Genomic DNA, 26,416 nt, shown 5'->3' with positions numbered 1-26,416 from the left:
TATGCACTTGAACTTAGACAATGTCTATACCACACTTTTTTAATGCACAAATGTAAACTCCCTGCACATGCACATCCTCACAGGCCCTGTTAAAGCAAGCACATAATGAATATGGGCTTGCCACAGGTGAAGTTAGCTCTGACACTTAAAAGCTATTCGCAGCAATAAACAATTTCAAAGCCCACAAAATACTTCCAGTAAAATACTTACATTTAAACACTTCAGAGCAAGATACTTTCAAATGAATGTACCGCTTTACCTCCACAGCTGAGAAAATGTTGGTGTTTGAAATATAGTTATTCCTTTTTCTCTTTAAAAAAAGAAAAAAATATATAAAAAAGATAAAGCAAACCTGCACTGTGTGTTTCTTAGCAGTATAAAAAATGATGTACCTTTTTGAGGTCAGCTCAATGCAGAGATGCCTTTGCAGAATGCCCTTATCTGGACTGGAATTATGTTATTAGGACTGGAATTATTGAACTCCTCACAGCCCATAATTGCCTCTAAAGTCACTTCTGTTCTCCTAAGAGCAGTTGCATCCAGTCTGAACATCACAAAATCCAATACAGTCATTTTGGGGACAATGATGGGAGAAAACATCTGAGAGCAGCATTTTCTGCTGTAAGTTAAGTAATACGCAAAATCCTGAGAAACTTTATGAGGATAGCCAAGACACTATTAACTTAAAACTGATTACAATTAAAAATCTGCAAGGTTCCTTGCCCAGTGATCAGTCACCACCTGGATACTGCGCATGAGCAATAAGTGTCAAGTGAATGGTTTCCTTTGAAGCAGAGCTGAGAAACATTCTCTGTGAGATCTTAGCTGGGTTTTTCTTCTACAGTCCTATCACTCCTCACCAACATCTTTCTCCTCACCAGCATTTTTCTCCTCACCTTTTAAATTATGACAAAAGAAAAGCTGGCAGAATTAGAACTTCATGAACGTGGTGTGATATGCACAATTATTTTCCTCCCAGTCCATGACCTATCTGACTGTGGTAGTGACTCTCACCTGGCTTTACACTGGAGCTTAGCAGAGACAATTGCCAGGATGAAAACATGTTAGTCATCCTGTGCCAGTGTACAGCAGGGGTTTATTTATGCATGGGTGAAGGAAAAACATGAAAGCTACAGAATGCAAAATTTAGTGGGTTTCCATGTAAGATAGTGACTGTTAAATGCACTTCAGCAGGGTTATCTCAAGGAAAATAAGCCTGGCTGACACACTTCAGAGGTTCTGTGCTTCTCAGTGAATACAGTAGGTAGTGTCTTAATTACATGCCCTAGCCAAACCGCTGGGGCAAATCTCTGCTCTCTTCATTCCTGAGGGAGTGCACAGATAGAAAGAGATGAAAATGGGTCCTGATTTAGTTTAGATTTCTAGTGGTTAGAAATAGGATTGTTGACATCAATTTAGGACGAAGAGACTCCTGAAAGTCTGTCCTGCCCTATAAAACTGGGTGCTGATTTTGAATATGAAAATGATTTTGTTCAAAAACACATTTGTTTTGTAAGGAAAGGTGATCAGTACTGCAGGTTGGGGATTCATCACACTTTCGAAGAAGGAGACAGACAGTACACTATCAGTATAACAGACAGGGTAAAAAGGATACTTTTCTCTGCTAGTTGCATTAAATTACAGAATTTTCTAGAGTTAGCCAATGTCCTCTGTCATGCCTTCACATACAAACAGTGTATAAAGTATTTCACCCCCTTTATAGCTGGGTAAGTAGATTGGTTCTGCTGATTTAACCTGCCAGACTTCTAATTGCAAGTTTATGAGCAGTCATGGGCATGAGATTAGAAGGAGGACTGCAGTTTATGACCCATCCTCAAGCATACCTGCCCCCTCTCATCTTGTGGCAAAACAATATGTGTTAACAGCAAGAGGGAGTTGGTGTTTAAGACTTGGGTTTAGAATTATAATGACCATTTAATTTCCAGCAGTGTGCTTGGCTTTCCAAGGGATCAAAATCTCTAATTTCAGTGAAGAGCACAGAGAAGTCTGAAGTGACTATCCTTTGCAAATCAAGCCATTTGTTCCAGTTTCAAATGCTGCTAATATTCTGTCATAGTAATGTCATTGCTTCTTAGCCACCTGTTAGAAAAGCCAGGAATATACATAATATTTTCCTTTGGTGCAACCACTATCAATGGGGCCCTTTGTTCCAAATATGATGCTTTTCTGCTTTACCAGTTTCTGTGCAAGTAAATGCGGAGCAGTGTTACAGAGGTACAACTGTGATTTCCCTACTACACATCAAAATTATCATTTTCATAATTGTTTTCTTCTCACAGCTCTCCTGGTGTTATGACCTGGTACCTCACAGTTGACAAAAGCAGAGAGCTAACTAATCAAAATGGACTTCCAACTTAGGATGATGTTACACATCACTGATATGAAAATGTCATCCTAAAGGAAAGGGTTGTTTGTGTTTTTCTGAAGATATGGGTGAGTATCAAAGCATATTTCCAAAGAGCTACCAGATCTGTCCCTAGGAAGAAACCTCCATGCTCTCAGGGGCAACCCAGCTTTGCCGAATAGAAGGGTGACTGCACCTTTCCTTTGACAGGAGGATGATGAGAACAGTTCAGCCATTTGCAGGATGCGCCCATAATGATCACGACATTAGAAAAGAAGAGAATAAGTTCAGGGTGGAAGATGGGCAAAAAGAAGAAGAGAAGAAGCCCAGGCTCCAGGATCTAAGCTTGACACATCACATACATTTCCACTGTCAGGAGTGACCTGACTTGGTGCCATGGCAATGGGAGCACTCTTAGCCCGACGGTTCTTCAGTACTCAAGGAATTTTTAGCCCTTAAATTAAATGTTAAAGGAATACTTAGTTTTCTCCCTTATAGTAAAGCAGAGGATAAGTAGGTATTGTTGGTTCTCAGTTGCAAGTAGAAAATATAGATTTTATATACATCATCTTACATTAATTGCAAGAAATCAAAAAATGCAGGTGATGAATCTTCTTTAAATGATTAGGTAAAAGGAAGATACTGATATCTTTGGTGCATGAAATGCAAGAGGATGTGGGAGGTGAGGTGTTTTGGAAGGCCAGGTGCTGTGGGAGTCCCAGATCAGTTTTTGAGATGCTGTGAGTATAAAAGGTATTTCTAATAGGAGATGGAGGCATGTGAAGGCAACAGGTAACATGTACTCATTTGAACTTTTGTGTGCTTCCTCTAAACATTTGCGTTTTACTTCTAGATTATAGCGTATAAGACCTCAAAAAGTTGCAAGCAGTTTTTTTATCATTTACGCTACCTCCCAAATCAGGACTTCCAGAGAAACAAGTGGCTGGGAGATATGTCAGGATGGTTGCCACGACCACTGTGGTTACTTTGACTTGGTTTCAGCGGAGACAAGCCATTCTCCTCTGCAGCCTGAAGTGTGATTGCTGATTGCCAGGGCATCACTGCAGGACATGAGAAAGGGGGCATTTTGCTCGCTCAGTCTTGCTGCTATGAAGCCATCAGCTGGGATGGCTGCTGCTGGGGCAGGATCTGTGTCAGGAGGGGAGCTCTGCAGTGGCCAGCACATATCCCCATTGCAGAGCCACGAGCTGCTGGGGTCCTCTCCTCTGGTCTGGGGATTTGCAAGTTGCACTGGGGCTCTGCCGCATCGTCGTTCCTCCACGCTTCCCCACTGCTCTTTGGGATAGGGCTGAGGGGGCACAGTGCTCTATTCTAGAGTTGTTGTGCTTAAATTAACACCACTGCTGATTTCCGTGGGGACTCACTACCTTGTAAACAACACATGGCTGGTTCGTGCTGGTGTTTGATTTGGGAACTACGCTACTGCCTTAATTAACAAAATAAAGCAAGACTTGGTGTATTTTTGCCTTTAGCATGTTATGAAATATTTGATTTTATGAGTTTAAAAAGGGGAATGATTCAAATCACACAGATTTCTCATTAGGGTACCTGTGACATTAGACAATGAATTACATTTGTTTAAATGAGTTAGACACATTTCATCTGATATTTCATGCTTGTTTAATGCCTTTGCCCTGTATAAAATGAGCTGTAAATATGCAGTGCTTTCACTGAGCTGTGGGATAAGCCCCAGACTCCTGAGGCTTTTAAAGAAGCATTAAAAAGCATGAAATCAACAGCCCTAGGAGGTCATATGGAAACATCCTGCTACTTTCAGCCATTGCTCCAATTTTCCTTAAGGAATCAGAGCCATTGCTGCCCATATGTTTTATCTGTAGTGAAACTATCCGGGCTACTTTACACTTGTCTGTTCAGGTACCTAAATGAACACCTAAATGTAGTAATTTTCCTGTAGGTGGAAATGCATTTCTTCCTTCTGATCAGCTTGGAATCCATTGCCAAAGTGACAACAGCTATTTCTGAAAGGATTTTGCTGGGTGTCACCTGCACGATGAGTGTTACCTCATCTCAGACCCTTTACTCTGGCAAATAGGAACATTTTATGTTGGCAAAAAATGTGGTTATGGGTGAGTTAGATACAGAGCTTTGCCAAGCTGCGATGTGGTGAGTACCAGCCTTATGCACTGTCGCACCAGCTAAAGTGTCATGTCGTGGTGGTAGCAGCAGTGGTTTGGTGTCTGTCTGTGAGACTGTGTTTTATCATTAGCCTGGCTGTGGGGTGAGGAATAACTTCAAAAATTCCTTGTAGAGCAGTGACAGTGCTGTCCATTATAGTTGTGCCAAGTCACAGAGAGTGACTTTGAGGGGGCTGTGGCATTCCCTTCCAGCCCTGAGTGAAGACCAGCCTCTTGCCTTGTTAGGAGCGTGGCTCGCCTGGCAAATGGCAAGATAGATAGGCATGGAAAGTGTGACTTGCACAGAATTGGTCTGTGTGTGGAGTGCAGGCACTATCTCTGTTTTTAAGAGCCCGTTCTGCTGCACGCTGTTTCCTGCATAGGGGAGGCATGACAATCAGCAGGGCAGCTTTTGGAGTCATGTGCACCAGGTCAACAGCTCTCCAGGGCTTCTATAAACACGGCTGTCTGGGCACGTTGCCATTCCTGTTTGGCCTAACGAGCAAAGCTTTCTGGCTTCCTGCAGGATGAAGAAGGTCAGATTGCTACGAGTGCTCATGTGACTCCCGGAAAACACCTGAATTAAGCACACATGCTGTTGTAATTCCTTTGAAATCACCTGGCACCTTCCTCTAGTCCCTTCATGCACAGCTTTTCTCTGTAATAGTCAGCGATGTCAAATGAGGAAAGCAAGTGGTTACAGGTCAGCCCAGTAGCGACAAGCCTGGAGTTGTTCCCACTGAAGTTCCTAGTCCTAGTGCTTGCTCTGCTTTCCTTGGGAGCACTCCGGCCCTTAGGTCTCACCTCCTGAGCAGCACCAGGAAACAATTGTTACTGTTTTCTATCTTTATTTCCTTTTGGCCTTGACTGGTTGAGCCTTAAAATTAACTAAAACATGAATAATAAAAATATATATAAAAAAGAAAAAAGGTAGTAGGAATATTTAGACTGCAAAGGCAAAGGTGAAGACAGAATTATTTTTGCTTGCTGGTGAAAAGTAATGTTCAGTGGGGATAAAGACGCAGAAAGCATTCAGAGGAGGTTATCAAAGAGAGTGGCTTGAGGAAACTCACCTGACACATTTGATGTTGCTTCTCAAACACGAAATAGCCCTGTTTGATGTGGCAGGAAGTGGAGAAAAGCATGATGTAATTGGCAGGGTCTGCAACCTGATGCTGCAGACCTGCAGGTACAGGGACCAGCATCTGCCTGCTGAGCCCCATCCTGGCTTCCCATCTGGTCAAAAATTGCCACTGAAGCCTCTGCATAAAGAGCTGCTTGGGAATTCATGGCTTGAGGGGGAAATCCCTGGGAGGTTTTGTTTCTGATTCAGAGCACCAGGGGGTGCTGAAAAAAACCTGGGTAGGGCTGGAGGGAAGGAGAGGAGAGGGAGAGGAGAGGAGAGGAGAGGAGAGGAGAGGAGAGGAGAGGAGAGGAGAGGAGAGGAGAGGAGAGGAGAGGAGAGGAGAGGAGAGGAGAGGAGAGGAGAGGAGAGGAGAGGAAAGGAAAGGAAAGGAAAGGCTGTTGCAGGAAATCTCTGACCTGACAGACGCTGTCTGCAGCTGCATGTGGATTTAGAGAAGCTAAAACCCCAAACTGACTTGATGTCCTGATATCTGCAAGGATTTCTGCCAAACAGGTGATAGAAAAGGCCCCTCTGAAATGTAAACACGGCACAGCTACTGGCTGACACCTGTGGCAGTATGTAAGGGACTTATTCTAAGTGTGCACACAAACTAATTTGAAATCAAAACTCTGGCAGCTTGGAGCCTGCACACTTGTGGTTGGTTTGACTCTAGGTCATGAAATTTAGGTATAGGGTTTCTTTTCCTAGTGCCTTGCCTGAAAGTACTGCTGATGTACTGTGCAGAGGAGCATGAGCCAAACTTAAAGGCTCTGATTCTGCAGGTGTGCATGGATTCTTGGAAGTGTTCAAATATCTGCCCAATCTACCAGTTTAGGAAGGGCAGCCTTTTCAGAATTATACACAATTCTTTGACCATCTCTAGGTGACTGATCTTTGCAGTCGGAAGGTGCTGCCCATAAATGTTCATCTTAAAAAGATTTCTGCAGCTGATTTATTTTGTAAAGGAGAAAAACAGCTAATGGATTAGCGTTTAAAATGAAATTCTTAAAAGTACAGTTTCAGAGAGACCTGCAAAGGGATTATTTATGCAGTAATTGAAATTAATAATGAGTGTGGGCTGGCATTGTTACTGTAAGCCTTCTGAGGAAAGGAAGACTATTAACATGTTTCTGCTTATTAAATTAGACAGTTGGCCGCACTGTGCTAATGCCCTTCCTCTGCCTGAGATCTCTGTGGTCACCTGCTGTAAGCTAGTGTGTGAGTCTAGGAATCATTAGAGGACATGGACTCAAGGTATTAGCCCTGCACTAAAAAGCCTATCAGAGTTTTTGCATGATAAAATGCTCCTTTAATTTTCTTTTAACAACAGGCTTATTTCTGTGCAATCCACCTGTAAGAGCACGGCATGTGCCTTTGACATGTGAAATCTACAGCTCTCAAAATCTTTCTTTCTTGTGGAGTCCCAACTTGAGAAGAAAAAACAAACCACATCTATATTTGGTCAAAATCTTGGGCATTCTGCTGCAAAGGGTAAGTCTGAGTAGCAGGAACATTTTCTTATCTTATGGCATTTGTAAACAGTGCCTGTGTATGCATTCCTTTTTGCTTGCATGACACTCTGGTGATTCCCTTACTCTGATGGTCAATGGTCAGAGAGATTCACAGCAACATCTCAGATATGTGCCTCTAAACCAACACACCCCTTACTGGTTCCTGGCTTGTTATGCTGCAAGCTTGGGAATGCCTGCCCTGACTTCTGGGGGTGCCCAGGACCCAGAGCTGCAGTGGGATGGAAGAGAGCGCCAAGTTAACAACATTGCTACTGCGACAAATGGTCACTAGCTGAGTTTTTGGCATAGTAACATAATCCTGTACCTCTGCGTGTGTGTTTGTGCACTCTCTGTGCATGACAGTAATAAACATGTGATGAACTGCACCTTCATGTAGTAAGCTGGACCGACTGCTGCTGAATGCTTTTTAGACCTGGGACTATGCCCTATCTGTTGCTCTGTTAAAGTAAAATTTCCTCCCTGCAGAGGGACAGACAGCTACAGAATTATGGAGTCGTTGTTTTCCTCTGATGTAGAATATTGGCTTTTATGCCAAATAAACATACACTTTTAAGAACTTAAAATATAAATATGCTGTTTGCAGGCATAGTACCCCCTAGATCATACAGAATAATTTACAGACCACTGACTTGGTGATCAGGTGGTATTTGTCCAAAAGGTTTTCTATTCACTAAGCACTGTGATCTGCAGCCAAATAGCTTTATTTCTTATATTTGAATGTTTGAATAAGATGCTGGTTTCAGCTAGTGTTCAAGTGACAGTTCTTCATGCCCCATATTCACATATGCATTGCTCGTACTCTGTGAGTAGGAGGCGTGAAAGAGCAGGGCGACAGCAGGACAGGGTGACAGCATGCCCTTCAGAGGGGAGTGCCCTGGCAGATTGTCCAGTCCAGCGGGAGCAGCACTCTCTGTACTTGTCCTGGAGTTCAGTTTCAGGAGCAGCAGGCTTCAGAGTATAAACAAGCTCAACTAGAAATTGAGTTTTACCTATTTCTGCCACCCGTAGAAAGATTTCATTCTCCAGATGTGTTTTTCACCTGAGGGGTGAAGTGTTCCACGTGGCCACATGCTGTGAAGTGGGAAGGAGGAAGATTGCACCCCTGTTGGCACTGTGCCATGGGTGAGTGCATGGCAGGGCAGCTTCTGGGACACCGTATCAGTCTCAAGCACAATACCGGAACCTGGATCCAGGGTTTCATTACTAAGGTACAATGTCCAGCCAAGTGTTAATACCCCCCCTCCTAAATGAAAGCTATTACCACAGTAATGCGTGAGTGTTTTGATTGGTACTTGCAGAATTAGAAGTGCAAACTTCATCCTCAGAAAGAGAGACAGCATGTGTCTTTTCTATGAACTATGTCTAGTTCTAGACAGTTTGGAGTGTTTGATTGCACTTGAAATGCAGACAGAAAGCATTGTCTCGCTGCTCCTTCAGTTAGTAAAAACTTATCAGATAGGTTTTTTTGAATATAATCTGTGAAGCCACATAATAAACTAATAACAAAATTATGGAAGTGCCAACAAACATCCAGTGTAGAATTAAACTGACAATGTCAAAAAGAAGCAGCGCTCTTTGACATAGATCCTAATGTGCAGGATTAGGGTTGTTGTATTAATGCATCAACATCTGCAAGTACAATCTTTTGTCTTCAAGAAAGTGCAGTCAGTGTAAGTATAGCAGAATATAGCTTAGTACTTCCATTGCCAAAGAGATAGGTGATGCTGCCCCTAATTTGAAGGAGTGTTTGTCAGGATTTTTGTAAAGGATTCAATTTACCCAGCAACAAAAGGGAATACTTTTGAGAACAAAAGACCACCATGACCACTAAAGGGAACATGGCATAGATGCCTCATGCAACAGCCACATATGCTACCTCTGAAAGAAACCCAGCCCCTGTGAGTCCTCCCTGTGAGTCCTCCCAGCTGTGCCACACTCCATTTACTTCATTAGTTCCTGGTGCAACGTCAGTCAGCATTTGCATAGGCAGGTATCTTTCCAGGGTCAGGGCCTAGAGCATGAGATGAAGTTTTCTGCATGTGGTTGACCCTGTAGGGAGAACACCAGTGAGATGACAGAATAGTTTCCAACCTGGCATCAGGCCAGGTTGCTGGAGTTAATAAACATCCTTTGGCTGGAGAAGAGAAAAGCACTACAGGAATCTTTAAATGAAGTTTTCATTCATTAATTGTCTAAAACCCCCTGCTGCTGCCTGAGGCCAGATGGTAGTGCTAAGGACAAGCCTCCCACGTGTTACCCAAGGCTAGCCTGGCCAGTACCTTCCAGGGTAAAGCTGCCTCTTCACTCCATTTCTGAAGCGCCTGTTAATGCAGTTGAGTGCTTCAGTTCACCGGTGGAATTTCTGAGGCGTGAACATGAAGTTTCTGTTCAGTTTCCAGGGATACTGGACCACTCACCTCCTGGAAACAGCTGGCTACTGTACCTGGCATTTCTAGAAACGCAATTTTCTACCCTTCTGAGGTGGTACTGGTAAACTACTGATAATGATTCAGAGAAAAGCAGCAGTTATTTAGACAAACTGACGTATTGCAAGACCTTCATAGATTGCTCAGCCTGTCAATTTTTCTATAGTCCAAAGAGGGAGAACTACGAACCAAGCATCCTTTTTTAAAGATTAGTCAGAAAGTGAATGCATGAGAACTAAATATAACTAACACAAGGACATGAAAATAGGTACCTAATAAAACCCAATTTTGTGGTACATGAGCAAGTCATTATAAATAAGTCCCCTTCTAAATCTGAGCAAGGTGACAAAAATCCAATTTATTTCTTTTTGAGTTTAGAAGAATCTCACAAAGCTCACTCGCTCTTGGTGACTAGACTAATTTTTCTCATGAGGTCCATTGTGATGCTTGAGCTAGACAGTAAATTTTAGCACATCTGCAGACCAGTACTAATAAAAAATAGAAATGGCAGGCTGTTTTTTTTTGTTACACAAATGGGAATAATTTGATGTTTTCTTATTGCTGGCCAAAAATCCACCACTTTTTATATTGAAGAAAAATGACTTATGAATATATTCCTTAAAGTCTTACCGCAACATATAAATTTACAATTTCTGTTCCTGCAACTCTTATTTCTCCATTTGTGGGGAGGTAGGAGATCTCAATTTGCTTCATTTCAGAAGTGCACCAGAGCTGGTCTCAGTCTGTGTTTGATGTCTGTTTATCTACCACTCTCCTAAAAAAAACACAATCCATTTCAACTGGACTATGGTTTGCAAATGAGAACTCACTTTGCAGCATCAGGTCTGTTTCCAATTGACTAATGCTTTAAAGGCACATTAAGTCAGAAGGCACAGCTTTAAAGCCTTTAACCACATCAGAAGGAGAGGAAATAGATGTACACAGGCTCTAGCACTTGTGTGAGATGCACAGACTTGTGATAGCGTCAGTCAGCTTCAGTTTTACTCTCTGCTTCACTACTATTTCCCACAAGTATGTGGAAAAAGTTACTTTGAGAATTGCAGTCTCAATTTTTGCAGTTTTTGGTGACCCGAAGAGATGCAGCCATGACAAAGGGGTACAGGTGTGCCAAATAGTGCTCTAAACTTTGCTCATGTTGCTGACACCCATAGCTCAATGCCTTTGAAGGCAAAAGTGTTTGTCTCAATGTTGGTGTAAAAAATAGTCAAATTTGGGTCAGCTGATATGTATAGAGAACAAAAATGTGATGAGGCTAATTTGGCTATCTCAGACTAACATGTTTCTGAAACTATCTTGAAATTAATGGGGAGATTTTTGCATGGTAAGATGCTGAAATGCCTTTGTGCAGGGTTGTAGACTGAGTGAGGGCTGATGCTGTGAGGGATAAGAACCAATTTAAAGAAGTGGAGTACTGGTTATAGCATAGAATCATTGACTATATTCTATGCCTGAGGACTCCTTGATATGAAAGATAGAAAAAGCACCTAAAGGGGTGGCTCAACATACCAGCATCTGGGGGGAAACTGATCAGCAAAAGATTGATTTATAGAAAAGGCAGAACAAGAAGGCAAACCCAAAAGACTTTCAGAAAGCCGCTATTGAGCTTGGAATATATACAGAAAATATTCCATGGAAAAAGTGTTTAAAAGAGAAAAAAAGAAATGTTCAGGAGAGCTGATAGTCCTGTAAGGCAAATACATTGAAGGTGCAGGTTCAACCTATGTCAGTATGGAAGGCTGGAAAGTGTAGCAAGTAGGTCACCTAAATCTTTACTAAAAAAGGGGAGATAGAGGAGGTGCAAACTTGTTCAGGTTACTAAAAATGGGTATGAGGGAAAAGCATGAAGAGGTAGGGATGAATTAAAGATAGGTCAAGCTGTGGACAAAGATAGGGGAGAATACTGAGCAGCCTCTTGTGTGGGCAGTGCTAGTAAAAGGCAGAGTGAGAGAAACTGCAATCCATCACTGGATAAGAAGGAAGAGCTAGCTGGTGCTGAGAAAGCTGAAATGTTTGATGCTTGTTATGGGTCACTTTTTACCAGAAAGACAGCTGACTCAGTAGTAGAGAAATAAGAGTCAAGGACAGACTAGGATGGAGAGTATTTAGCTCAGGTAGAGATGTTCAGTTTGCCTGCACCCGACCTGAACCTGGAGGACTGGCTGAGGCCAACACAGGCCTGTCACCTTTGGGAATGTCTGTCCTCATCCGAGAAGGCAAGAGACTGCAACAATGCATAGCTTTAAAAAAGAGAAAAATTATTTGCTCTGACTCTGATATCAATTACCAGAAAAGTATGGAAACAAAACTTGAACTGTTTGAAAATACCGAGAAGATAAATACGAGGATGGGTAATAATCAAAATTAATTTTTTTCAGGACAAATGATTCCAAATCTGTCTAATTTCCTGCCCTGACAGAATGACAGGCCTTGTCTACAGCAGTCATCTTTCTTGGTTCTAGCAGGACTGCTTGACACTGAGGTGACATCCTAATAGACAAGCTAGAAGACAGAATTTGGCAAAACTGCTTCAAAGTCAGTGCTCAGCTGAAGGGAAACCAGGTTCAAAGTGTACTGATTAGCTGCTTTGTGTTGAGTCAGAATGGTGTAATTTTGCTGCAGCATGCCTTGCTTCTTATTCTATTCAGTATTTCCCTGAATTAGTGGTAAAGTGGAGTGGGGAATATGCAGAATGTGTTCACATGGCACTCCATTAAGAGCCAGAGTTGCACTGAAGGACAGAATTAGAGCTTGACATGGTCAAGGCAAACTGGATATAGGTTTGAAAAGTAAGATGTGATTTAGTAAGGGCACTGCAGTCAGTGAGGATGTGGGAATAGTCATGTGTAGTAAATCTAGGATGGACAAAAACAAAGTTAAAAGCAATTCTGTAAGAGAGGTCCAAACATTTATAGTAGAACACACACTGAAGATGATTCCAGCAATGTTATTCTGTTCTGTAAAAGGCAAACATCACATGGATATATCTGACCCCTTCTGTCATCTGCAAGACGCATGACAGCTGTGTTGGACCTTCAGCTGGGTTGCTGTGTTCTGATTTTGACACAGGATTTCCAGAAACAGATAACTATCTATATACAATCCAAAGTAAAGCAATGAGAAGGATCAAAGGTCTAGAAAATGTCACCTGTGAGGACAAAGTTAAAGAAGTAGAGAGGGAAAAAATACTGCAAGGAGACCTGGTAATGATCAGCAAGCAGGTAGATCAGAAAAGAAGGAATTTGGTCTCATTTGTACTAGAAAATGAGCTAAAATTTTAGAAGGTAATTGAAAGCAGCAGGTACTAGGGAAGTCTTACTACTAGCAAAGTCTTAGTACCAGTATGAGACAATCAGCTAAGTGTACTCTCTGCCTTGAGGAGGCTGAGTCATTGCTCAAGGTATTTAAGAATGTTACAAATATGTTTACCCTCAGAAGAAGAAAGAAGATGGTCTGCAGGTTTCCTGGCATTGAATTACTATTTTTGAAATGCAAGAAAATTGTTTACTGGACATGACAGCTGTGGATTCTCAGGTCAAATATAAGTACTTTCTGCATTATTGATGGCTGCCCTCACTGGCAACATTTTTTGACATCCCTTTTCTTCGTGCTAAGAAATTTTCTACCCTAAGGCTCTTAAGAAAATAAAACAGATAGAAGCCAGTTCAGAGGCCTCTTATTTATCTATGTAATGTTCCTTCTTTCCCTGTTTGAGGACAATATGGATGCCATTCAAATATTCGAATTTGGACTTTGCAATCTCTTCAGTGATTTGTTTGGGGTTCCCTGCTGACTGCAGGTTACAGTAGAACAGAGTCTACTGCTTTATGTTTACCTATAGAAAGACATGTATAAAATAATACATATATCTCAATGTGTGCTCAAAGCTGTGAATAGTAAATTTCCTTATTAATATGTTTTCAGTTAGTCTTAGCTTTAAAATGAACCAGAAATTTCACTATGCCTCTACAAACAGCTATTAACACATGGCCACAGGGGAAGTTCAGGTTAGATAAGGAAGAAGTTCTCTGCTGTGGCGGTGGTGAGGCACTGGAACAGGTTGCCGAGAAAATACTCCATCCCTTGCAGTGTTCAAGGCCAGGTTGGACAGAACCTTGGGTGACATGGTCTAGTGTGAGGCATCCCTGCCATAGCAGGGGCCTGGAACTAGATGAACGTAAGGTCCTTTCCAACCCAAACCAGTCTATGATTCTATGATTATCCCTAAATTTCAGTAAAAAGCACACATAGACAAGGTGCCAAATTTGGGCTACCATCTTTTGAAAACATAGTGTTTTTTTTTCCCCAAGTCACCAAAACACTGCGGGTGTTTCAGATCTAGTCATTAAGATCCCCAGATAAAAGCAGCGGTCAATCTTTCGTAGGTTATCAGAGCATTACTTCTGAAACTAGAGCAGTTGCTTAGCCTATCTTATGTATAAATTTTGGGTGTATTACTCATGAAAACCTTCACTAGACTGAGACTTTTTTTGTTGTTGTTGTTTCTCCATTAGTGGACAAAATGTTGACACTGACTCAGCCTATTTTCTTAGGTGTGGTCCCTGTACCACTAGCTCTTGCTGAGGAACCAGGAGATCCGAGTGAACAGAGCCACATTTAATTATACTGAAATTAAAATTCAGATAGCTTCTGTGTGTAAAACCATCAAGATTCTCTCTGTTCTGAATCTTGGGAAAAGGATAGAGAAGGCAAAAACCTCTATTAACCAGTAAGGAACTGCAGGTTTTTTCTCACTGACATCTACCGTTGTTAGGGCTTGCCCTTCCTTGTGAGCATACATAAGGGTGATTTAGCCTGAATTGCATAATGTGTTACATAGCCTTCAGTCCTGCTGACAGCTAGGGTAAGGTCACCACTGGCAGGGTCCCAGTAGGCTTGCTTGGAGAAAATCTTTGCTGTGCTAATACTCTTCCAACCAGCTGCTGATTTAATCAGAAAATTTGTAAAGGAATTGTTACTTCTAGCAGAAAGAATAATTAATTAGACCATAAAGACTATTGCCAAGTAAAGTTATTCTAAAGATGTATTTCCTGTCAACTCAGTAAGCACATTTATTGTCTTGAAGATGTCTATAGTTTTGTTTACAAACTATTGCATATTATGCAGTTGTATGGATGCTTAGGATGGATGTGGACTGGTGCATGTGTAAAGTTTCTGTCTTCATCTCAGGCATAGTAACGAGATATGTATATTAGCTAAGTGAGATATTTATCTCGGGCAATCACAGAATGAGATAAAGCATCAAACTGAGGGAGAGTTTGGTCTACATTGTCATTCATTAAACAACCTCTTGTCAAAACCTGTGAATTTTATTGGTGCAATTAATTGCTTTGAAATTCATGACCTTGCTGTTATGTGTCAATTGAGCAATATTTGGTCTAAGATACCTAGATCTTGTGTTTTTGAGATGGGTTTAAAACATGCAGCAAGTTTGCTCTTCCTGATTACAACTTGTTATCAAGCCTGGTTCAAAGCCCAGTGACGGAAAGAGGTTCATTTGTGGTATTAAAAACTAAAAAAAAAGGATATATAAACAAGAATATGCACGTTCTTCAAAAGAATTAACCTATACTGCAAGGACTTTTCATGAAGGATTTTTCTTTCATGATCTAGGGAGAGGCATAATCTGATCTGCTTCCCATTCCAGGTCATTGTAGTTCAGTTCTGAACAGACCACGCAGGGAGTCACTCCTGCTTCAGCCCCCACTTAGGTTAATCCTAAACCACTCTTATCTCCTCAGCCTCCCCTCAGATGAGCTAGGACTGAAAAACAAAGAATGCAATCCGAAGAATAAGTAAGAGCTGAGGTTAATAGTTGCTTATACTTAAACTGTCACAAAGCAATGACATAGCCTGGCTTGCACAAGAGAGTGGTCCTAGTAAATTTTAAGTTAACCTCAAAGTTTCTTATGTATGACTGAAAAATGGAAATCTGCTTTTCTGCTTTAGTTCTATTTACTGCTATTTTTGGCCATTTTGCTGAGCTATTACATCATGTGGGTGATGCAAATTGGAATTGCATCAGGATCACATGAACCTGGAGATGTAACAGTGCCACACACTGAAGGAGAGCAGTCTTGGCTGAGTCATACTGAGCAATGTCTTCTGCACGGGGATGACAGGGCCAAGCATCAGCCTCAGGTCTGGCCCTCTTGCAGATCTGAGTCATTCTCCCTGAACATTGCCAGGCTCACACATACCCTTCCCAGCAGCTGAGTTGTCATGGATGGGAAACCCAAAGTGTCTCATGAATCACTGATGCTTCAATCTACTCAGAAGTTTATCTCCCCGTTGAGAACTGTAGGACTGTGAAAGAGCAGATGGCACAGTGGGAACTCCCTGCTGTCATGGTTAATCTCCTCTTTTCCTTTTAATGTTAGTTTTACCGTAGTTCTTGCAGGAGTCTGGGGAAGTCCATGGAGGAAATTAGGAACTTGAAGGACTTCAGGCCGTGGAAGGAGCAGGTTGGATGCAGGCTGAAAGGAGCAATAGTAAACATGTGCCCTGAAAGATTATTTTTAAAGGGGAAAAAAGGAAGGGTGAAATCTTCAGATGGAAAGAAAATCACAATTCCACAGCTATTTTGGAAGTTATCCAGTTGAATATAGAATGATAGAATCATAGAGTACTTAGGGTTGGAAAGGACCTCAAGATCATCTAGTTCCAACCCCCCTGCCATGGGCAGGGACAGCTCACACTAAACCATCCCACACAAGGCTTCATCCAACCTGGCCTTGAACACTGCCAGGGATGGAGCACTCACAACCTCCCTGGGCAACTGATTCCAGTGTCTCACCACCCTAACAGGAAAGAATTTCCTACTTATATCCAATCTAAACTTCCCCTGTTTAAGTTTTAACCCGTTACCCCTTGTCCTGTCACTACAGTCCCTGATGAAGAGTCCCTCCCCAGCATCCCTATAGGACACCTTCAGGTACTGGAAGGCTGCTATGAGGTCCCGACGCAGCCTTCTCTTCTCCAGGCTGAACAGCCCCAACTTCCTCAGCCTATCTTCACACGGGAGGTGCTCCAGTTCCCTGATCATCCTCGTGGCCCTCCTCTGGACTTGTTCCAGCAGTTCCATGTCCTTTTTATGTTGAGGACACCAGAACTGCACACAGTACTCCAGGTGAGGTCTCACGAGGGCAGAGTAGAGGGGCAGGATCACCTCTTTCACCTCCTTTTGATGCAGCCCAGGATACAGTTGGCTTTCTGGGCTGCGAGCGCACACTGAAGCCGGCTCATGTTCATTTTCTCATCGACCAGCACCCCCAAGTCCTTCTCTGCAGGGCTGCTCTGAATCTCTTCTCTGCCCAATCTGTAGCTGTGCCTGGGATTGTTCCAACCCAGGTGTAGGACCTTGCACTTGTCATGGTTGAACTTCATACGGTTGACATCAGCCCACCTCACAAGCGTGTCAAGGTCCCTCTGGATGGCATCCCTTCCCTCCAGCCTATCAACCGGACCACACAGCTTGGTGTCATCGACAAACTTGCTGAGGGTGCACTCAATCCCACTGTTCATGTCAGAGACAAAGATGTTAAACAAGACCGGTCCCAACACCGATCCCTGAGGGACACCACTCGTTACCAGTCTCCAGCCGGACATCGAGCCATTGACCACAACTCTTTGTGTGTGGCCGTCCAGCCAGTTCTTTATCCACCGAGTGGTCCATCCATCAAATTGATATCTCTCCAATTTAGAGAGAAGGATGTCGTGTGGGACAGTGTCAAACGCTTTGCACAAGTCCAGGTAGATGATATCAACTGCTCTACCCTTGTCCATCAGTTCTGTAGCCACTAAATTGGTCAGGCAGGATTTCTCCTTAGTGAAGCCATGCTGGCTGTCACCAAGCACCTTGTTGTTATTCATGTGCCTTAGCATGCCTTTCAGGAGAATGTGCTCCAAGATTTTGCCAGGCACAGAGGTGAGACTGACTGCTCTGTAATTCCCCAGGTCTTTCATTTTCCCCTTCTTGAAAATGGGGGTTATATTTCCCTTTTTCCAGTCATCGGGAACTTCACCTGACTGCCATGATTTTTCAAATACGATGGCCAGTGGCTTAGCAACTTCATTTGCCAGCTCCTTCAGGACCCGCGGATGGATTCCATCAGGTCCCATGGACGATGGTCTCGAGCCAGATCCTCTCCTACAGTGGGCCCAAGGTCTTCATTCTCACAGTCCCTGCATCTGCCTTCTAAGACCTGGGTGGTGCAGTCAGAGCCTTTGCCAGTGAAGACCGAGGCGAAGAAGTCATTCAGAACCTCAGCCTTCTCCAAATCCTGAGTAGCCAGTTCTCCCGAGAGCTTCCTGAGGGGGCCCATTTTGTCCCTAGTCTGTTTTTTGTTTGCTACGTACCTGTAGAATCCCTTCCTGTTACCCTTAACATCCCTGGCTAGGTTTAATTCTAACTGGGCCTTAGCCTTCCTAACCTGGACCCTAGCTTCCTGGACAACATCCCTGTACTTTACCCAGGCCGCCTGTCCTTGCTTCCATTTTTTATAAGCCTCTTTTTTCCTTTGAATTTTCCTCAGCAGCTCCTTATCCATCCAAGGAGGTCTCCTGGCCCTTCTGCCGCACTTCCTTCTAGTTGGGATGCAGCACTCATCTGAAGGATATTATTTTTGTTATTGACTATATGAATGATAAGAGCAACTTTTTGATACTTTATAGCACTGAGAGGAACCATCGACACTTCACACACATCGGACACGCATTTACTAAAGCTGTTAAAAGGATGGTCTGTGTCACCATTAACACTGGCAGGTACATGAGGAGATGGTGGCCATGGCAAGTCTGTGCAGCTTCCTCACTGTGGCTGGGTGAGTCCTGGACAAGGGAAGCTCAGTCTCTCTGCAAAGAACTTCCAACCTGAATTTCAGCTGTAGTAACTGAGGCACATCATAAGGAGGTGGTGGAGGATACAAGTTTCATCAGGATATTAACAGACACCATTCACCTGGGGAAGGTTAAGCCACAGTGGCTTGGGAGGCCTTAAGGTAGATAAAATGATACATAAATTATAGATAAATAGGATCAATAAATAAGAAAAGTCTAGTTATTTCTGAAGCTGTTAGTATCTTGCCAGCCTGGAGGAGGAAAAACCAAGTCTGGTAAACTTGAAAAAGAGAGATGCTGACTTTTTCACTACGAAGGGTTCCTTTAGTAAAATTAAATCACTTTCAAGGGCACATTTGTTCTGATGATCTGTATGCTCAAAATGTTTTGCATTGTTTTGTTTTGTTTGTTCTGCTTTCATTTGGTTTGATTCGGTTTGGTTTTTTAAGCATATCTTTTTCCACTTTATAAATGGCATATTTTGAAACTTTTATTAGGATGCCATTGATAAGTGAGAACCTTAAAAATAAAATACGTTTTATGAATAAAAGAAGAAGATAATTTTAAATTGTTCTATTTTGGTGTATTTTCCATACTCTTCAATTCTATTCTTGACCAGAGCATTTCTTGAGGTTTCAAAATCTTAATGCTGTTGGCATGCAGTGGTGCTACTAGAAAAGTTAATTGTTCATGACTTTAACAGTGTGTAAGGCATGAAATTCTGTAAGAATTTCAGGAATTTTCAGGAGAATTACACAGTGTAACAGTTTAGATTTTTACCGGGGAAAGGGAATGCAAAAGGAGAACCTGGAGATTCAAAGATAAAAAAATAAAATTATCTGTTTAGATTTGGTTGGACTAAAGACAAAATTTGAGTGCAAAGAGTACAAACTCGGGGAGTTGTCATAAATAAGATGGAAAACAATCAGGATTTTAGCTGATGTTTTTGGGGTTGCCAAAAATATGTCCTATAATAAGCTGAATTTTAGGTGCTTGAAACTGAAGAGTAAGTTTTCCTATAAGCAAGCTGCTCTCTGACTACAGGTTGTGGAAATTCTTGCACATCCTTTTGAAACTCTTGCTTGTAGCTGCCACCAAAAGGAGAAGCTGGAATGGACTCTTCACTAGCAGGGCAAGTTTTACATATAAAAGATAGAGAAAGTAGATAAACTGAAGCCAGTCCCACCCTGGATGCTGCCTTTGAAATGGAGTAATTACTTTAGCAGCCGGAAGAGCAAGTGTTGGGTGGTAATTCAGCCTGCCAGCCTTAGCCTCCTGTGAGAGCAGCAGTCCTCCTTCTGACTTTGGGTGGTCTCTAGCTGTTTGCTGCCTGACTGCATGGACTTTTTGTGATCAGTTCATTAATCACCCCATATGCTGTACTATATTCACATCAGCTTTAGAAGAAGCACAGCTCTTTTCAGGAGGCTTTGGAGGGGGCTCACATTTCATGTGAGGTGCCCTACTGCCAATATGCTCTGGTATGGAATGACAGCAAAAAAACAAGGGATATCCTTGGAGTGTGTCCTGGGAATCTGGGGAGTTCTTCATGACATCTGGCATCCCATTTGCCTTGAAGTTAACATTTTGATGATATCTAGCCTGGCTGTACCTTTATACAATTATAAGCCATGGATTTCAAGCTGTCTGAAAGAGACCAAACTGTTTTCCAACCAGCTGCCACAGTCATTTGAGTAATGGGTATGGTTACCAATTTGGAAATGTGTGGACAATTAGTAATAACCTTTCATAAAAAACACTGTAGAGAGAGTGATGGAATCACTCAAAAACTAGGAGACAATCATTGTGTTCTGGCAACCAGGACATTTTTTGTGTTAGAGGAACACTTTCAATTTCAGTTTCCTGTGCAGGTACATGTAAAAGATCCTACAGTCACCAGCATTAGGGGGATAAAGAAACCTAAACCAAAAACCCACCCCAAACATGCTGCAGACATGTAGGTCCAAACCTTCACCCGGTGTAACTGCTTAACTGTCTCTCAAACTAGTGGAATGCCACTTCTTCACACAACATGAAGGTCTGCCATATGGTCAAGAGCTGTTCTTGCCCTCAGAAGGGTTTTCTGTCAATGCGTGTATGACGGTTGTTGAAAATACAGGTTGGCTCTCTCTTAGCTGTCATTATAGTATCTCCAGCAGTCCTTTTCCAGAGCCATCCCTGGTGTAACAGCCCAGCAGACCCTTGCCTAAGCTGGTGTTTTCTGGGGGTGTGGAGGGGTGAGCTCTGCATGCTTTGGAAAGTGAGGATGCCGTCTGCAAGGTGAACTTGTGGGGTGGCAGCTGCAGCCCTGCAAGATGCAGCTGCTGATTGGGTTGTCAAAGGAACCTCCCAGGTGGGATGCTGCCTCCTGCTCTGGCACAGGCACAACCCCTCACAGATGCTGTCTTGCACTCTTTGTTGGTGTCTTCTGAAGGACTCACAATCCTGGTTCAAAAACCATTTAATTTCAGAAAAGTGCTGTTCTGCTCCAAATCTGGGTCAACGACTGGAAGAAATTAAGGGCAAACAAAAAATACTAGGTTTTTAAAAGGAGTGATTTCGGCTGAGGCTGTAAGTAGTCTATTGTGCAAAGGCTTAGGAGACTTATCTAAGCCTGTCAAGCAGCACAAGCAGGTCATAGTGTGCAGCATATTTAGGCTTTGCGAGTGACTTTATTACCGAGCATGCTGTGACCCAGTTAGCGAAAACATCTGATACCGGGTGCAGGTAATTCAGCACTTCGATATGAGCAGTAGTTCTCTTTCCTTAATAAAATATGAACTGGGGTTTACAGCTTTTCCAAGGCTTTCCCTCCCCACTCTATTTCCAAAATGTTGTTTGAAGGTAATTGGTCACACAATGTCTGGTGAGGTTTTATGTTTTACTACTTTATAAGTGAGAAAGGAGGTAAAATTGTGTTGTATGTCTGATAGAAGGCCATCTAAACCAGAGCTTTGTTCCTGTATACCTTCCCAAGAGGTATCCTGTATCATGAACGTAATGTTTTTACTTGATGCTTCTTTGTGGCCTTTTCATTAGAAGGCCAGTCTGAGTGAAAGCCTTGGAGCTGAGCACATTTGACTTTTAGGAAATCCAAAATTAATCAGCTTGAATGAAACCATAAACTGGAGCAGCTGAAGCCGCACTCCAGTCTGCACTTCCTCCTTCCCAAAGATATTGGAAAACTAATAAAGAAATTGTACAAAATGAAAGTGGCCTTGTCTGATGAGGTATTTAGCCCAGGTCTGCCCTGGAGATGATGTCTCTCATGCTTTGGAAACACAGGTTATGGTTCACAGCCTGCAGGTGAGCCCAGGCTGCTCAAGCAAGTGGGTAAAACACCCCTGCTGAAAGCACACCATGCTGGGCGCTCCTCCTGTCCAGGGGTGTGCGCTGCTGCTGCACCGCTGGGCTCAGGCAGTGCACAGCCAGGAGCCAGAACCGCTGTCCATGCTCCTGGTGACTCGCAGCAATGAAAATCAGACCATGGTGGGATATTGATTTTTGGAATGTGGGAGTCACCTCAGCAGTTACCAAGGTTTTACCTTAGACACTGATTAAAAACATCGTTTGTGTAGGCTGAAATAATGACACCACATTGTACTGAATGGAGGGAGAGCAGGAAGAAGTAATTCGATTCATTTTCGGTAGATATTGTTGAAAGGGAGCCAACATGAATAGAGATGTTTTCTTTTTAACAGTTTCGTAGCTAAATTAAGCTTAACTTAGGTAATAGGGGTTATTGCTTTTATATACGGGGTGTTTAGAATCCTTCCATTATTAGAATTTTAAAATAGAAAATAGAATCACAGGAATGATTTAGGCACGATGCTACTTGATCTGGAATGTTGCCATTTACTTCCATGGGAACAGTTCCTTTAATCAAAGCAGAGATTTTAGTAGTAAAATATTCTGAAATATCAACTGTTATGAATGTCCTATTTATAAGATAGGGAGCTGCAGAAAAGGCTTGTGATGCATTAAAAAAACTCAATAAAGAGATCTTAAGTAGAACAAATAAATAAAAGGAAGACTATTGAAGCACAGGGGGACTCTGAAATTTCCCTTTTAAGACAGATGGACACATGACACACTGAAATTATTTTTATCACTTCCTGTGTCTGAGAAGCTTATCTTTAAAGCAAGTATTTCTGCAAACTCTATACCAGATTGTGATATTATTGGCTTTGAATCTTATTTCAGCTGTAAATTAAGAGTAATTCTAGAGAGCTTCTTGTAAAATGTAAGTGAAAGTGCATTGAGACTTGTGGTTTTAACTGCTGCAAAATTTCCTTTGCATTTATTAACTAACTCTGTAGTGTGTTATCAAGGCCTTTCATTCATTGATACCTGAATTAATTACAAAGGTTACATATACTGATTCAATAGTGGTGAAGGGGTCATGTATTAGACATTTTCCACATTGCCAGTCTTTGCTGTATGCCCATGACTGCTGTGTGATAGTCAGACTCCTACTCGTATGTGTAAAAGCTGCTGATAACACAGTGAAATATGATAGAAATGCACCACTTGAAGTGATGGGATTGGAACCAGCTTTAATCTTTGTAGATGCTGCCTGGGCTCCAGAGAGCAAAGTTGCTGTAGGAAGATGCTTATTCCTCATGTACGCCTGCCTTGCTGAGAATACACAGGGCATAGCAATTTTCACTCAGCTGCCCCCCCATGATGTTCTCCTGCATGCAGTCCATGACATTGACTTCTGCTATGACCAGAAGTGAAAAGTGAATCTGCAAGGTATAAACCCTCTGCTGTCTCTCTCCTGAGTGTCTGAGGCTGGATCTATAGCTGCATTCTCAGTCCAGATGTCACTTAGCAGCTGCATGAACTGACCCTTGACGACTGAAGGGCTGGGCACTGGCACTAGTGGCAGAACATTGTCAAATTTTAACTAGGTTTTTAGTTTCCTCTTTAAAATGCTGATTATAACATTTGTGTAGGTCTTAAGAAACACACAAGGAATATTGAGGAGGATGGAGACTAATTAACTTGCCTTTTCAGAGGGAATAAATCTGCATGGATTCATTGACTTTGCTGGGATTGTTTGCTCCTCTGCAACAGCTGAAGGAAATAACACTGTTGTATGAATCAGCTGCAGGTGAACTAAAAATTAACAGTAAATCCCTGCTGTATCACAAGTTCCAGGCTGCTAGAGCCAACCAATGCTTACAGCACAATCATCTTTCACTTTCTGGCACCAAATGACTCCTAAAAATCAGGATGCCACAAATCAATTCTCCCTGCTTCTGGAGTGAAGTAAAAACTCTTCTTTCAGATCAACAAGGTGCTGTTCAGCTTGGAGGCTGTCCTGTACACACCTACAGGGAAAAAGCAAATCTTGCCTGTAAAAATCCACAAGCTTCTCATTTGATACTGCCACCTCCACAAAATGTCACCGACATTGGAGGATCACTGAAGTATGGGGTTCTACGCATAGGTGCCTTTCCTAGATCTGAATCTTGGAAGAAATCAGCTATTTTTGTCAGTCACAGAGCAGTCAGGGGTATGAAAGCTGAGGGAGAGAACTGACAAGATGGATAGGTAGAAAAGGTGTTCAGTAACCAGTGTGTTATCAGCACTGTTCTCAGACTAAAGCCAAAACATAGCACTGCATGAGGTACTAGGAAGGAGAAAAAGAACTGTTACAGCTGAACCCAGAAAACATATGCAAAATAGAGGAGAAAATGCTTTCAACTGTTATTATCTTCACTAACTAATGGAATTTTTCCCCTTAAATTGCTAGTAACTGTGATAGCTCTTGATGTTCACTATGACTGTCCAGGTAGTTTTTGAGGACAGTACATTGCTGCATCGCTAGCGAATAAAAATTCTTGGAAAGATGTTACGGACTCTTGATGGCTCGGCTGCTTCAACAGTCAATGCCCGCAAAAATTGCCTTGTATTTGTTAATTTTTAGATCAATCTATTGCGGGCTGCTGCTGCTTGGTCAGTTAGTAAGCAAGAATGGCAAGCATGTGTTGTTAAAAGTTTGCTAACAAGAATGCTACCCATAAGCATTGTATGTAGTAATGGGAGAAGATGTATCTGCAACCGAAGTTTAAGAAAAATATGAGTTGTATGAGTTATGAAAAGAGAGATCTTGTAAATAGTTATATGATTTATCTTTGTTGTGTTTAGATATTACATTTTTGTGGGGTTTGAGTGACTCGTGCAAAAAGTGATAAAAGTCCTTGATTGCATTTCTACCTGTGCTTATTTCTGTATATCTTGTGACCGTAAATATTTTTCCAAGGTTGCTTTTTTTTCTGGCATTTGAGAAGCACCATTTTTTTTAATACTGTGGCATAGTTCACAAAAAAACCCAACAACACATTAATTTCAAGGTGGCTACATAATTCAATTGCCTGTGCTCTTAATATTTCTTGTTAAATAAATTCAATAGTCTACAATATTAAAAGACAGGAAGAATAGAAATTTTTCACTTTACAGTATTAAGAAAGAGATGTTCATGGAGGGAACGTCATTATTTGGTCTTTTCATACAGCTTCTGCAGAGGCAACTCTGTTTAGCTGGTTAGGTTGCAAAGCAAAAACCATCTGAGTGGGACCTTCTGAAGCAGTGTACTTGCGTACAATAAGATTGCATCTGTTTATTTGTTTATCTGTTTATTATCTGTTTATTTAAGTAGAAGAGGTTAGATCTTCTGAAGAGCCATTTTCTTCTGTTATGTATCAGTTCATTTTTACAGTATGTCCTGATTGAAAGAAGTATTATGCCTTCTTCACTGACATTAATGAATTTCTGCAAAACTTCATTTCAGTCTGAAAGACTTGTAAAAAACTTACCTAGAATAATACTCGAAGGACTTGTCAGTGATCCTAGAAACTCAGCTTTCTTCCTCTATTTGAGATGACAGTTAGGTACTCATCAGTATGAAAATATAGCCATGTAATTGTGTGACCTGTGTGTATCGTTTGTGGAGTATTGAGAAATCAGCAAGAAGTGTCCTAGACATACAGATCAAATAATCATAACATCATAGAATGGTTTGGGTTGGAAAGGACCTTAAGATCATCTAATTCCAACCCCCTGCCATGGGCAGGGAGGCCTCACACTAGACCATGTCACCCAAGGCTCTCTTCAACCTGGTCTTGAACACTGCCAGGAATGGCACATTTACCACTACTTTGGTCAACCTGTTCCAGGCCCTCATCGTTTTCACAGTAAAGAACTTCTTCCTTATATCTAACCTGAACTTCTCTTCCTTAAGTTTTAACCCACTACCCCTTGTCTTACTGCTACAGTCCCGAATGAAGAGTCCCTCCCCAGCATCCTTGCAGGCTCCTTTCAGGTACTGGAAGGCTGCTATGAGGTCTCCACGCAGCCTTCTCTTCTCCAGGCTGAACAGCCCCAACTTTCTCAGCCTGTCTTCATACGGGAGGTGCTCCAGTCCCCTGATCATCCTCGTGGCCCTCCTCTGGACCTGTTTCAACAGTTCCATGTCCTTTTTATGTTGAGGACATCAGAACTGCCCAAAGTGCTCCAAGTGAGGTCTCACAAGAGCAGAGTAGAGGGGCAGGATCCCCTCTTTCGACCTGCTGGTCACGCTCCTTTTGATGCAGCCCAGCACACTGTTGGTTTCTGGGCTGCAAGCGCACACTGAAGCCGGCTCATGTTCATTTTCTCATCAAGCAACACCCCCAAGTCCTTCTCCGCAGGGCTGCTCTGAATCTCTTCTTTGCCCAACCTGTAGCTGTGCCTGGGATTGCTCTGACCCAGGTGTAGGACCTTGCACTTGTCATGGTTGAACTTCCTAAGGTTGGCATCAGCCCACCTCACAAGCGTGTCCAGGTCCCTCTGGATGGCATCCCTTCCCTCCAGTGTATCAACCGGACCACACAGCTTGGTGTCATCAGCAAACTTGCTGAGGGCGCACTCAATCCCACTGTCTGTGT

This window comes from Lathamus discolor, chromosome Z (assembly GCF_037157495.1).
Source record: "Lathamus discolor isolate bLatDis1 chromosome Z, bLatDis1.hap1, whole genome shotgun sequence".
Lineage (NCBI taxonomy): Eukaryota > Metazoa > Chordata > Aves > Psittaciformes > Psittacidae > Lathamus > Lathamus discolor.
The sequence above is the reverse complement of the archived record's forward strand: the minus strand, read 5'-3'. Positions refer to the sequence as shown.